This window comes from Tribolium castaneum, chromosome 8 (assembly GCF_031307605.1).
Source record: "Tribolium castaneum strain GA2 chromosome 8, icTriCast1.1, whole genome shotgun sequence".
NCBI lineage: Eukaryota > Metazoa > Arthropoda > Insecta > Coleoptera > Tenebrionidae > Tribolium > Tribolium castaneum.
Genome location: NC_087401.1, coordinates 1,672,998 through 1,683,595, shown reverse-complemented (window position 1 = coordinate 1,683,595; position 10,598 = coordinate 1,672,998). Strand labels below are relative to the sequence as shown.

Sequence of the window (10,598 nt, the reverse complement as noted above, 5' to 3'; positions counted from 1 at the left end):
ACGATTACATACTTCGAAGTAAGCAAACTTTAATTGAACAAGTGCAAAAGCTAATACTTTGCTCTAAAATAACGATTTATGTGGTAATATGGAATTTTGCATTTGTCCTATAAAAGTTTACTCGTTTCGCTCCATTGAATCATTCGAAATAAATTATTTTAACACAACAACGAAAATAATTTGTTTTTGTTTAAACTGTATCATAAGTCGCTTTTATAAAACGAACTAAGACGTTTGGCCTTTGTTTAGTGAAAGTTTTCTTGTTTGGGGGCATAAAATCGTTTGAAATTAACAGTTCTGGTCAAAACTATAACGTAAATTATTTCTTTGAGACGAAATTTAAAGTTTTCATTAAGTTTTATACAAGTTTGCTCTATTCTAAGCAAAGGAGTAATCAGGATAAACTGCTTTTATCCAAAGTAATACATAATTTGCAGTTTTGAGCCAGAATAAGACGTTTTTAATCTTTTTAATGTAAGTTTTCGTGTTCAAAAGAAAGAATCGTAGTAGATAACGAATGGGGGGACAACACAACACAACCTTGACCTTGAGTTTGACTCCGCCCATTTTCCCTCTCTTTCTTTCAAGGCCACTCGTTCTCTCTCTTACTTTTCAAGGCCAACCCCTCCCACTTCCCCCACCACTTCAAGGCCAAGGCATTATTGGACCTTGATGTTTTCAAGGTCAAGGTTATTCATGCTACTCCCCACTTTTGCAAGGCCAACAACTCCTCACTCATTCAAGATGAATCGCGCAATTGTCCTTACTCATTTTCCACCCCAAACTGTATAAAAGTTAATGTGTTGTGTTGTGTAACACAGTTCTTGTGTATATCTACTATAACAAGAAATTCTTTAAAAATGGAACCCATCAGAAAAAGTTCTATTTATAATACTCCTGGTAAGTTTAATATTTTTTTAGTAGTTTAGTTGGAAATAATTTTTTTTCAGAGGATATCATAGTTTGTCCATACGACAAAAATCACATTCTTCTTTGGTTTCGGCTCGAAAGGCACATATGGAAGTGCCATCGGGCCGATAAAGAAAAACAAAGGGCCTTACGTGAAGTGATGATGAAGGAAGAAGAGGAGAACTGGGATCATTTCAATGAGCCCAGCTACCTCGACTTCCTGAAATCTAAAAAAATTCATAATGTCAAAAAACAAAGATCCTCATGTGAAGTGATGATGAAGAAAGAAGAGGAGAACTGGGATCATTTCAATGAGCCCAGCTACCTCGACTTCTTAAAATCTAAAAGGAATCATAATGCCTTAAATTAAAGAAGTAAGTTTTATTGAATCTTTTTCAACAGTAATTTATTGTGAATTTTTTTAGGGCCGGGGTTCTTTCGTAAAAATAGTGTAGAATAAGTTTAGCAAAGTAGTAGTAGTCGTAGTAAACTGTAAATATTATATTATTGTATAAAAAAAATAAAAGTTGTAAAAAAAAGCTACATGTTTTTATGTACACCTATTTCAACCTACTGATACAAGTAAGTGTGACCTGCAAGCAGAGAGTCGCTCACTGTTTCAAGACCACTCATTCCCTCTTTACCTTTGATGTTTTCATCTCACTTTTTCTCATTATCTCACTTTTTCAAGGCCACAATATTGATGCATTTTCATTCAAGGTTAAAAAGTGGGGGTATAGTTAATATATAGAATTTAGTACAAGTTTGATAGCAGTCAGTACTGATTTAATCCTCCGAGAAATAATAATATAAAAAAGTGCATATATCTGTGTTAATGTCTAAGAGTATTCGCTGCTGGGTCATGGATGTATTGAATCGAATCGCTCGATGCGGACAGAAGCCCATTTTAAAAGCTGGTGAGCTAGAGTTGAACACAAGATTCCGCATACATAATATTAGACGCACAAAGTCTCTGTTCGGAAATTCAGTGCTTGTTGAGTTGGACAATTATGCAGTGTTTCTGCCGAGAAGAATAAGTGATTATTTAACTGAGGAGAAAATTGATGAGTTATTACGAGATCCACGTCCACTATATTTAATATATTTGGGAAAAGAAGATGCTAGAAACCCGACATCTGCACATTGTTTTGAGTTTCAACGTGTTGATGATGAAATATTAGGTGAGTGAACATAATGTAAAATGGAGGATGAAAAGAAATTAAAGAAATGTATATTTCATTTACAGTTAACGAGAGTGCCGAAGAGTAGGATGAAATTATCGGAAAAAGACTTATGTGTGTGAAGTAGTGTGCGTTTTGTGCTAGTGATAGTTTCTTAAAATAAATGAATAAAAATCATGTGTCTAGACGATGGACAATATGAAAAATGTTTATACGAGTGTTTTGATAAAAGACTGTTATCATATAAGAACTGGGTACATTCATACCCATCTCCATGGAGTTTAGCAAAAGCGGGATTGTTTTATATTCAAATATCTGATTGTACCCAGTGTTTTGTTTGTGGAGTAATAATTTCACGATGGGAAAAAAGTGATGATGCGTTTATGGAGCATAAAAAACATTCTCCAAAATGTGGATATGTGAAATTGCTTTCCACAGACAAAACTACAATTCAAAAATTCAAATTAGTTACTAAAAATAGCATTGTTGTAGTTTTATTTTTTATAGTATTTGTATTCATGTATTATTTATGTGCATCTTCTTATGCATAGGTAATGTGATGCAGACTTGTTAACCTTGATCAGTGTCGGGCGCGCGCCAAAGGCGAGGTAAACTAAAGGTTTCAAGAGACGTCTTGATTTAATTAGTTTATAATTAAATAAGTGGTAGAATAATATGGAGGATTTATAATAGATTTAAGGATATTTAATGTACTACCTATAATATTGATGAAATAAAGTGTTTTAATTGATTCCTTTTAGTTTATTTTATTAAAAAAAAACAATTCATAATAATAATTATCTATGTAATATCCGATGAATTAATCCAAGAGTTATGAGTTTTATCCATTCCACTCCACTTGACGAATAAACGGTTACCTTTCTTTCGTAAAACTTTCTCAACGAGATATACATTCGGATATTTAACTTTTTGTAATTCTTCAGTGTAGAAACCTCCTCGTATTGTTTCTCCAGAAACATCTTGTAGCAAATAAGTTCTAGGATTAGTATTTTGAATCTTCGAAACTGTAAATACTTCATTACTCCAATTTGGGGTGTACCCTTTCTTAAAAAGATGTCGATGTTTACTAATTCGAACAAAATCACCAACTTGAAATTTGGGTTTATAAATGTCCATTGTTTTAAGATGACTATAAACTTGATCCAAAACTTTGCGTTCGTTTTTCTTATTTATTGAAATCGGTTTTAAACCAGTAGTCCCATGTCTGGTATTATTGTATTTTTTTATTATGTCAGGTAAAATGTTTATCCAGTTGTAGTGACCTTGCACCGAAAATTCTTTATACATCATTCCCTTGATTGTTCGATTCACGCGCTCGACAACACTACTTTTTAAATTCGAATAAGAACTGTAGTGATTAATTTTGTATTTATTCATTAATTGTTGAAAATGTTTATTGTAAAACTCCTTTCCCAGATCTGTTTGAATGTTTTTAGGAACGTTACGTCGAGTTTTTAAAATTTCACTCATTGCATTTACAACACTTAAAGCCGACTTATTCTTTAATGGAACAGCCCATACAAATTTAGAAAAAACATTGATAACCATTAAGATATACTTAAAGCCTTTATTGACGCGTGAATATGGTATCATTTCAACCAGATCGAGTTGCAATAAATCATTTAAACCTTTCACTATCACACGTCGTCTTTTAAAGTTCACTCTCGCCGGTGCATGTAGTTCATTAACAACTTGACGCTTAATATTTAAATCACTACGCTTCATGGTGGATTGGTACTTTTAAAACTATTTCTATATATATATATCGGTTTAGCTTCTGATGTTTTGGGTCCATATTTAAATGATAGTTTGTCACCTTCACGTAAAATTTGACCAATTAAATTCGTAGTTTGTTTCGAATTAATTAATGCAATCCACCCGCTCGATGGATTACCATTTACAGACGTAATCGTTGCTTCTTTTAATGGGAAAATATAATTCGTACCAATATTAAATAATACAAAAAGTTTTTTAGCTGGATCCAGTGTCCCAAAGAGTGAGATTGTGGTATATGAGAAAGATTTGACACGTTGTAAAGTTGTCCGAATTCTGTGTTCACTAATGTGTTCACCAAATTTATCTAATGTCATATTCTTGTCTATTGAATGAATAAAGTATGTAGAAATACTAACTATAAAATATAATGTGTTTGCAATATATACAAGTCGTCTCTAAATTATTAACGAATTATTTTCGATTCACGCAATTCTGTTATGATGCGATTGATTTCATTCATATGATTATTATTACCAGCTACTGTCGATGATAATAAAAGACGTAGTCTATTTACGAGTGTGTTGGGATTTTTGTAGGGAACAAATTCTAAATTTTTATCTGTTAAAGCCAATGTGCGAAGAATACTACCACCCTTAACTCTTTTTGATATTGGTTGGATACTACTTGTCGGAGTTGATTGTTCATGACCTTGAGCCTGCAATCGTTGTATTGCAGGTATGTTGCGAAGTCGCGGATACTGTTTACGTGCTGGTGGTACGAGAATTGAAAGACTACTACTGCGGCTTCGTTGCTGGACAGGAGTCGATTGACCTTGATCTGCATCAAGGCTTTCTTCAGTATCACTGTAAAATGGCGGCGACTGAGATGCACGGTGTTCCTGAAGCGGTTGTGGCTGTCTCGAGAAATGTCGAATAATTGTTTTATATTTGTTCCCTACATTACCCAGAATTTGTGCATTTGGTTTATAGTTTTTTCTGTCTGCATTGGTTCGAATGACAATATTTCGATAAGTTTCTAAATCTGATTGAGTATAATTAGTTGGATTTTTTTAAATAATAATTCATACAATCCAGGTGTATCAGGATAAGCTACATTTTGAACGATTACATGATCGTCTTTGAAATCAATTTCAGAATTGCCAATAAAAAATTTATTTGCCTCGGTTCCATGTCTCACACCATATTGATGATCAAATTTGTTTTCTGTGTCAATAATCATATCTTCAATGTACTGTCGAGGTAAACCGGTCCATTGTTTAAGAAAATGGCGAAATGCATCGGTTTTTGACAAATTTATTAATGTTTCTTGCAACTTTCCAATGGTCACATTCCTGAGTGATTCTCCCTCCTCTCTGGGTGTGCTAGCAGCCGCATGTTGTCGCATTAAACTGAATCGTGGATCGAGCGATGTAGTACTACGGCTTGTAGTCGTTGACTCAAAAAGTCGCTTCGCCTCCGGTTGCTTGATCTCATGATGAATTGATATTTTTTCCTGTTTTGGGACAACTTCGCGTTCATGTTTAATTTCAGAAATTAAACTTTTTATTGGATCAGTTAGAGGTTGAATATGGGTTGCGAAACGTCTTTGCGAACTTGCAATGTGTGAAGATAATGATCGTACTTTTTGTTTAACGTGTCGTCTTGCCTTATCCAGCTCTAAAGCTAAACGTTTATCCATGTCGATCGTCGACTAATAAATAAATCTTTGACAAACATTTACATTTATATTTTAATGAACTGATCAAAACCGTTACGATAACGCCCATTGTCTTGTTCAGCATCCTTATCAATAGTAACAAATCCATACGGTTTTTGCCAACACTGTGAACACATTTTCTGAAAGGTTTCAAATGACATATCTGTACCAACGTGATCATTAAAAATATGTTTTAAATTTAATACATCCTGAGGAAAGATAATTATGAAATTAGCATTATCACGAATTAATTGTTTCTGAATGGAAGAATACGTTTGGCTAATAAATATACAATCGATATTATAATGCCTACCAAAGCAAAAATAATCACGTATTATATTTTGGTTACAAGTGACTACATCATCAAATATTATTATGGAATAGGGTTTGATTTCTTTAGGAGGAGGAATTTCGGCACCATCTTCATATTCATAGTAACCGACTTTATCGAGAGGTGCCAGAACCGATTTTAAAAATTGATATTTTGGTTGTTGTAGGGTTTTTGAAAATAAGTAAATGTCTGTGAAGCGTAATCCATTTGGATGCAGCAAGAGACTTAATATCACATTTGTTTTTCCACATCCAGAACGTCCAACCACTAGTCCTCTTTTTACACTATTATTGAATAAAGTATTATGTTTAGGAAACTGTTGATAGGGTACACAAACTGAATAGTCGTGGTTAGAAATTTTTAATAAATCTTTTTGTTGCACAAGTTTCATTGTTGACTTACAGAATACAAATAAAAATACTTTACACATTACATCAATTATAAATACATAATAATAATAATAATAATAAATACGTAGTATAAATAAATGGTTACATATCGTTACATATCTACAATAAGGTAAAATTCAATCAGTGGGTTCCACATATTTTTGCAATTCTCTAATTAGGGAATCTAAATTTCGATCTCTATCAATATCGTAATGTCCCCAGGCTAATGTATCAATTGAATTACCTAAAATGTATCGTTTATCATCGAAATTAGACAGTGCTATTTTATTCCTTAATTCGGTATACATATTATGTAAATAAGATTTGAAAACGTTCATAACACAGAAAACTGATGAAGATGAAGGATTTGTTGCAATTGCCCGATATTGTAACAGTGTTAGAGATTTATCAATTACATGTTTACTTACACCTTTAGCCTTTTTAATTAAATCATTCACTGTTTGCACACAATATGCTTTGGCACCGGTGCCATAAAGAAGTACAATTGGTACACCAGCATACTCATCTTTCATTTTACCGATAATAGACACAGTTTTAGGAATATCATGAATATTATTCTCGGGATAATTTGAAGTATCAAACCGATCGATATTCTGTTTAATATCATTATATACGTTTTCCGTATAAATTTCTAAAATTAATGAATCCGTATCCGTATACAAAAGCTGTACATTATTTCCATACTTAACTTTAAGGAAATTATAAAAAAAGTCATACATTAAAGTTTTTGAAATTTCCAATATACTGAATCCTACATAAATAGGTTTATCATACGTTACTTGAACTTTATTCATTTCTATTGCAACTAAATTTTCAGTAAAAATAGAACAATTTTTAAATTGTGGTTTGGCTATCCATGTCTCTGCTCCATACTTGTGACCGTTTTTTTTCCAATGTGTAGCCAGTTTAATATCTACCCGATTATCGACATTTTCCATGGTTTTTCCATACACGCTATTATTCATGAGTTTAAATAAATCTTTTTCAAACTTATTTTTAGTCTGATTTCGTAATTTCGTATTTAAATCAATATATGGTTTGAGCCATGACGATTGATTGAATTTTAGTACTCTATGAATTTTTGTCAATTCTAGTCCATTTTGTAGAGCTTGTTTTAAATTTCGATAGTGTATTATGTAGTTTGTTTTAGCACATAGATTTGGAATGAGTTTCGCACATTTTCCGTTTGGTGGAATTAAATTTTCAGGTAGAAATGGCATATCATTATGAGAGTTGTGTAAATGATAAGGATAAGAGATATCTACTTCAAGGACATAACCTTCAGGTGTGGTATCAGTCAAATCCATAATACTAAGTGAATTAATTTCGTCTTGCGTTAACCAAGTAAATCCACCTAAAGGGAGTACTTCACTCATAGCCCAACCATAGAGATTTGTTGCATCGAGATATAAAATGTATGATGTCGGTTTCAAAGGGTCATAATTTGGAAGAAATTTATTATTTGCTTGAGCCGCTCGTTTAACACATGTACTAACTCCCCCACGAATCCCTTTTTTGAAAAAATGCAACATATCTATATCAGTCAATAATTCTAATTTTACATGGGTAAATTTAAGCATAGCATTCCAACTAAGAGATGGTGCTGTCACGTAATGTGCTGGATCAAGTTCATAATGCTTAAGGCACATGTTTCGAAAATTCTCAAAGACATCAGCTAATAGTAAAATATCACTTTTTAAATAGAGATCAGAATATTCGCCTAGAGTCTGACAATGGAATGTATTCCATACGGTATTAGCTCGTTGATAATCATCTTCAGAAATATGCTCATCGCGAAGTTTATCGTAAAAATCAATTTTTTGTGGTAATTCCATGAGATCTAATTTAGAAAAATCATCGATAAATGAATATGGAAAAACCCCTTTCTGTCTAATTAACTGAAATTCTCTGTCAACGGGAAAGTATCGTTTTACTTCCATACATTGAGCATCATCCAAGGCTGCTGCCAGTTTTTCTAATGAACATGCCAAAAACTGAAAACTATCTATAAAACGCAAGTGTAAGTGCTCCTTGACTATTCGATTGTTTGAATTTAGATATTCGCCTACACAAATTTTTTTCGAAAATGTAATATATTTCTCTTTAGTTTTACCAAGGATATTAATTTCACTTTCTTCAAGGGCCAACTCTTTAATGAATAAGTGACTATCATAATTTGTTAAATTATGAAATACTATCGGAATAAAATTTGGAATTTGAAAATTCAAGTTACAATTACTGTGCGCGGCGGACCTATAACGACCCGTTAAATGACAGTGATCTTTTACTTTAATATCATTCTGTTGAAAAGGTTATTGACAAATATGACATTCCGTTGCTGTAAGATAATCAAACTCTTCTTGAATAGTTAATGGAAGCATTGGTTGTACAATACTTAAATACTTTTTATAAATCTCTATCAAATCTATTTCTAATGCTGTAATAAAGTCAACCACAGATGACTGTCCTCGAAAACTTTGGAATTTAGATAATTGATCATTATATGAACATTTAATGTAATATGCACATGAATATGGTTGATGGAGAAAAGTTTTTATCGAAAATGATTGATTTGGATTTGGTGCAACTGTACTCATAGGTTTCAATAAACATTCGAAATCAGCATAAACAATAAATGGGATAGTCATTTTATGATGATAATTTTGAAATTCTAATACATTAGCGGGAACATTATAACCAAATCTATTTGTTATTAATTCATTATTTGGGATTCTAGCATAAAGTTTTCCACAATCAGTCGAAGAATGTCTATCTAATAAAGCTTGGGTTGTGAAATATTGTAGACATCCATCACAAAAAAATTTTGAATGATGATGTTTTGAGAGTTGGGAAGATACTAAACGTGGCAAATTAGTTATTGTACAGTAATGTTGATTACCATCGTTATCACTCAACAATAATAAATTTATATGTACCGGTTTCTTAAAGTTTGTAAAATATAATGGTCCCACAATTTCAAATTTTACCTTATTGTTTACATAAAGTAATTCAAGTCCGTAAACATTAATAGAGACATTATTTTGACTTTCAAATTTTGCAATACTATCCAGTTTTACAGGAAATTCAATACCTTGGAAATTAAAAAGTGTCGACCAATGTGGATATGAACTGGGTAAATGTTCTGGTCCCATAGGTAGACACACTGCTGCTACGACACTCCAACAAAAACAATGAATATCCTGATTTTGAACATTAACTATTGCCCTCTTCATTTTCACGCTTGGCGGTAGTGGGATATACGATGAAGCTTTCAATGGATTGTAATAGTTTACATTTAATTCTAAATGTAAGATTTTCACAAGTGTCCAGCCTAAAATAAAGAAGCAAAAAAATAATTGTATTATAAAGATTTTTACAATATATAACTACCTGAATCTCGTTCCAAAAAATCCATCATTTTTTGACTAATAACTTCTTGAAAGTCATGCAACATATTCCTAATATTCGTGCCTAAAGTGACAATTCTGTTAGTAGTATTGAAAGATTTTACATCAAATATATTTTTTGACTCAATGGTATACAATCCAAATAATTCCAAATTAATTTTGATTGTACTAAATTTTTCAATTTGTGAAACAATAAGTCCAAGTAATTTATTGTGAATTTTATCCATAAGTTCATTTAAATCGATATAATCGCCCTCATCACAAATCCTATATGAAGCGATGCGTGATTTAAATGCACTGCTGAGTGCAAACACCCCATCCTCCAAGGGAGTACTTTGACAATTATTTCTATGCTGTCTACTTCTCTCATGAGCCGTAATAAGCTTTGGAGCAATTTCTTGATTACATGTAACGCACATATAATTGTTGCTAGCTAGAAAAGAAAAATAATTGAAAATAGAGTACCTATTAGTTAAAACTTACCAGTTGAATGACATATTTTCTGTTTTTTGGCGGCCGGTCCTCCATTTTCCTGTTTTTTGACCACTTGACAATAGAGCTTTTCATGGCGTAGTCGTGATTGACGGGTTGTAAATTGTTTATTACAGTTTTCACAGTGATGCATTTTCTTATGAAAATATGAAATAATAAATTAAACAGGTTACAAATAAAGTTTAATTATAAATTTGCTGCCTTCTGTTACTATCTTTGAAAGACTTTTATTTATACTATATAAATATATATTTTTTTGTGTTCAAAGATAGGTATCCAGCAAGACCTCGAGGAGGAGCAGCATGCTTGCCATCGTGTTGTAGGTAGTATGATGTTAAAATTTGGAAAATCACGTCCGAATTAAATGTACTTGATATGAGTGTAGGACGGAAATAGGATTTATTAATAATAATTA

At 32.2% G+C, this 10,598-nt stretch overlaps 3 long non-coding RNA genes across 4 annotated transcripts; 2 read left to right on the top strand and 1 right to left on the bottom strand.

Moving 5' to 3' along the window:
* Positions 1-566: 566 nt before the first annotated feature.
* Positions 567-1,538, top strand: LOC135266938 (uncharacterized). The gene is made up of 3 exons (XR_010335159.1): positions 567-900; positions 951-1,283; positions 1,335-1,538. It is a non-coding gene; the product is annotated as an uncharacterized LOC135266938 (long non-coding RNA).
* A 3-nt stretch (positions 1,539-1,541) lies between these two features.
* Positions 1,542-2,841, top strand: LOC135266937 (uncharacterized). The gene is made up of 2 exons (XR_010335158.1): positions 1,542-2,090; positions 2,156-2,841. It is a non-coding gene; the product is annotated as an uncharacterized LOC135266937 (long non-coding RNA).
* A 4,423-nt stretch (positions 2,842-7,264) lies between these two features.
* LOC135266936 (uncharacterized) lies at positions 7,265-10,346 on the bottom strand. Of its 2 annotated transcripts, XR_010335157.1 has the most exons (3): positions 10,175-10,337; positions 9,675-10,124; positions 7,265-9,615 (listed from the first exon to the last, which is right to left on the bottom strand). It is a non-coding gene; the product is annotated as an uncharacterized LOC135266936 (long non-coding RNA). The 2 variants fall into 2 exon arrangements; XR_010335156.1 differs by having other exon boundaries at positions 9,675-10,346.
* Positions 10,347-10,598: the final 252 nt, after the last annotated feature.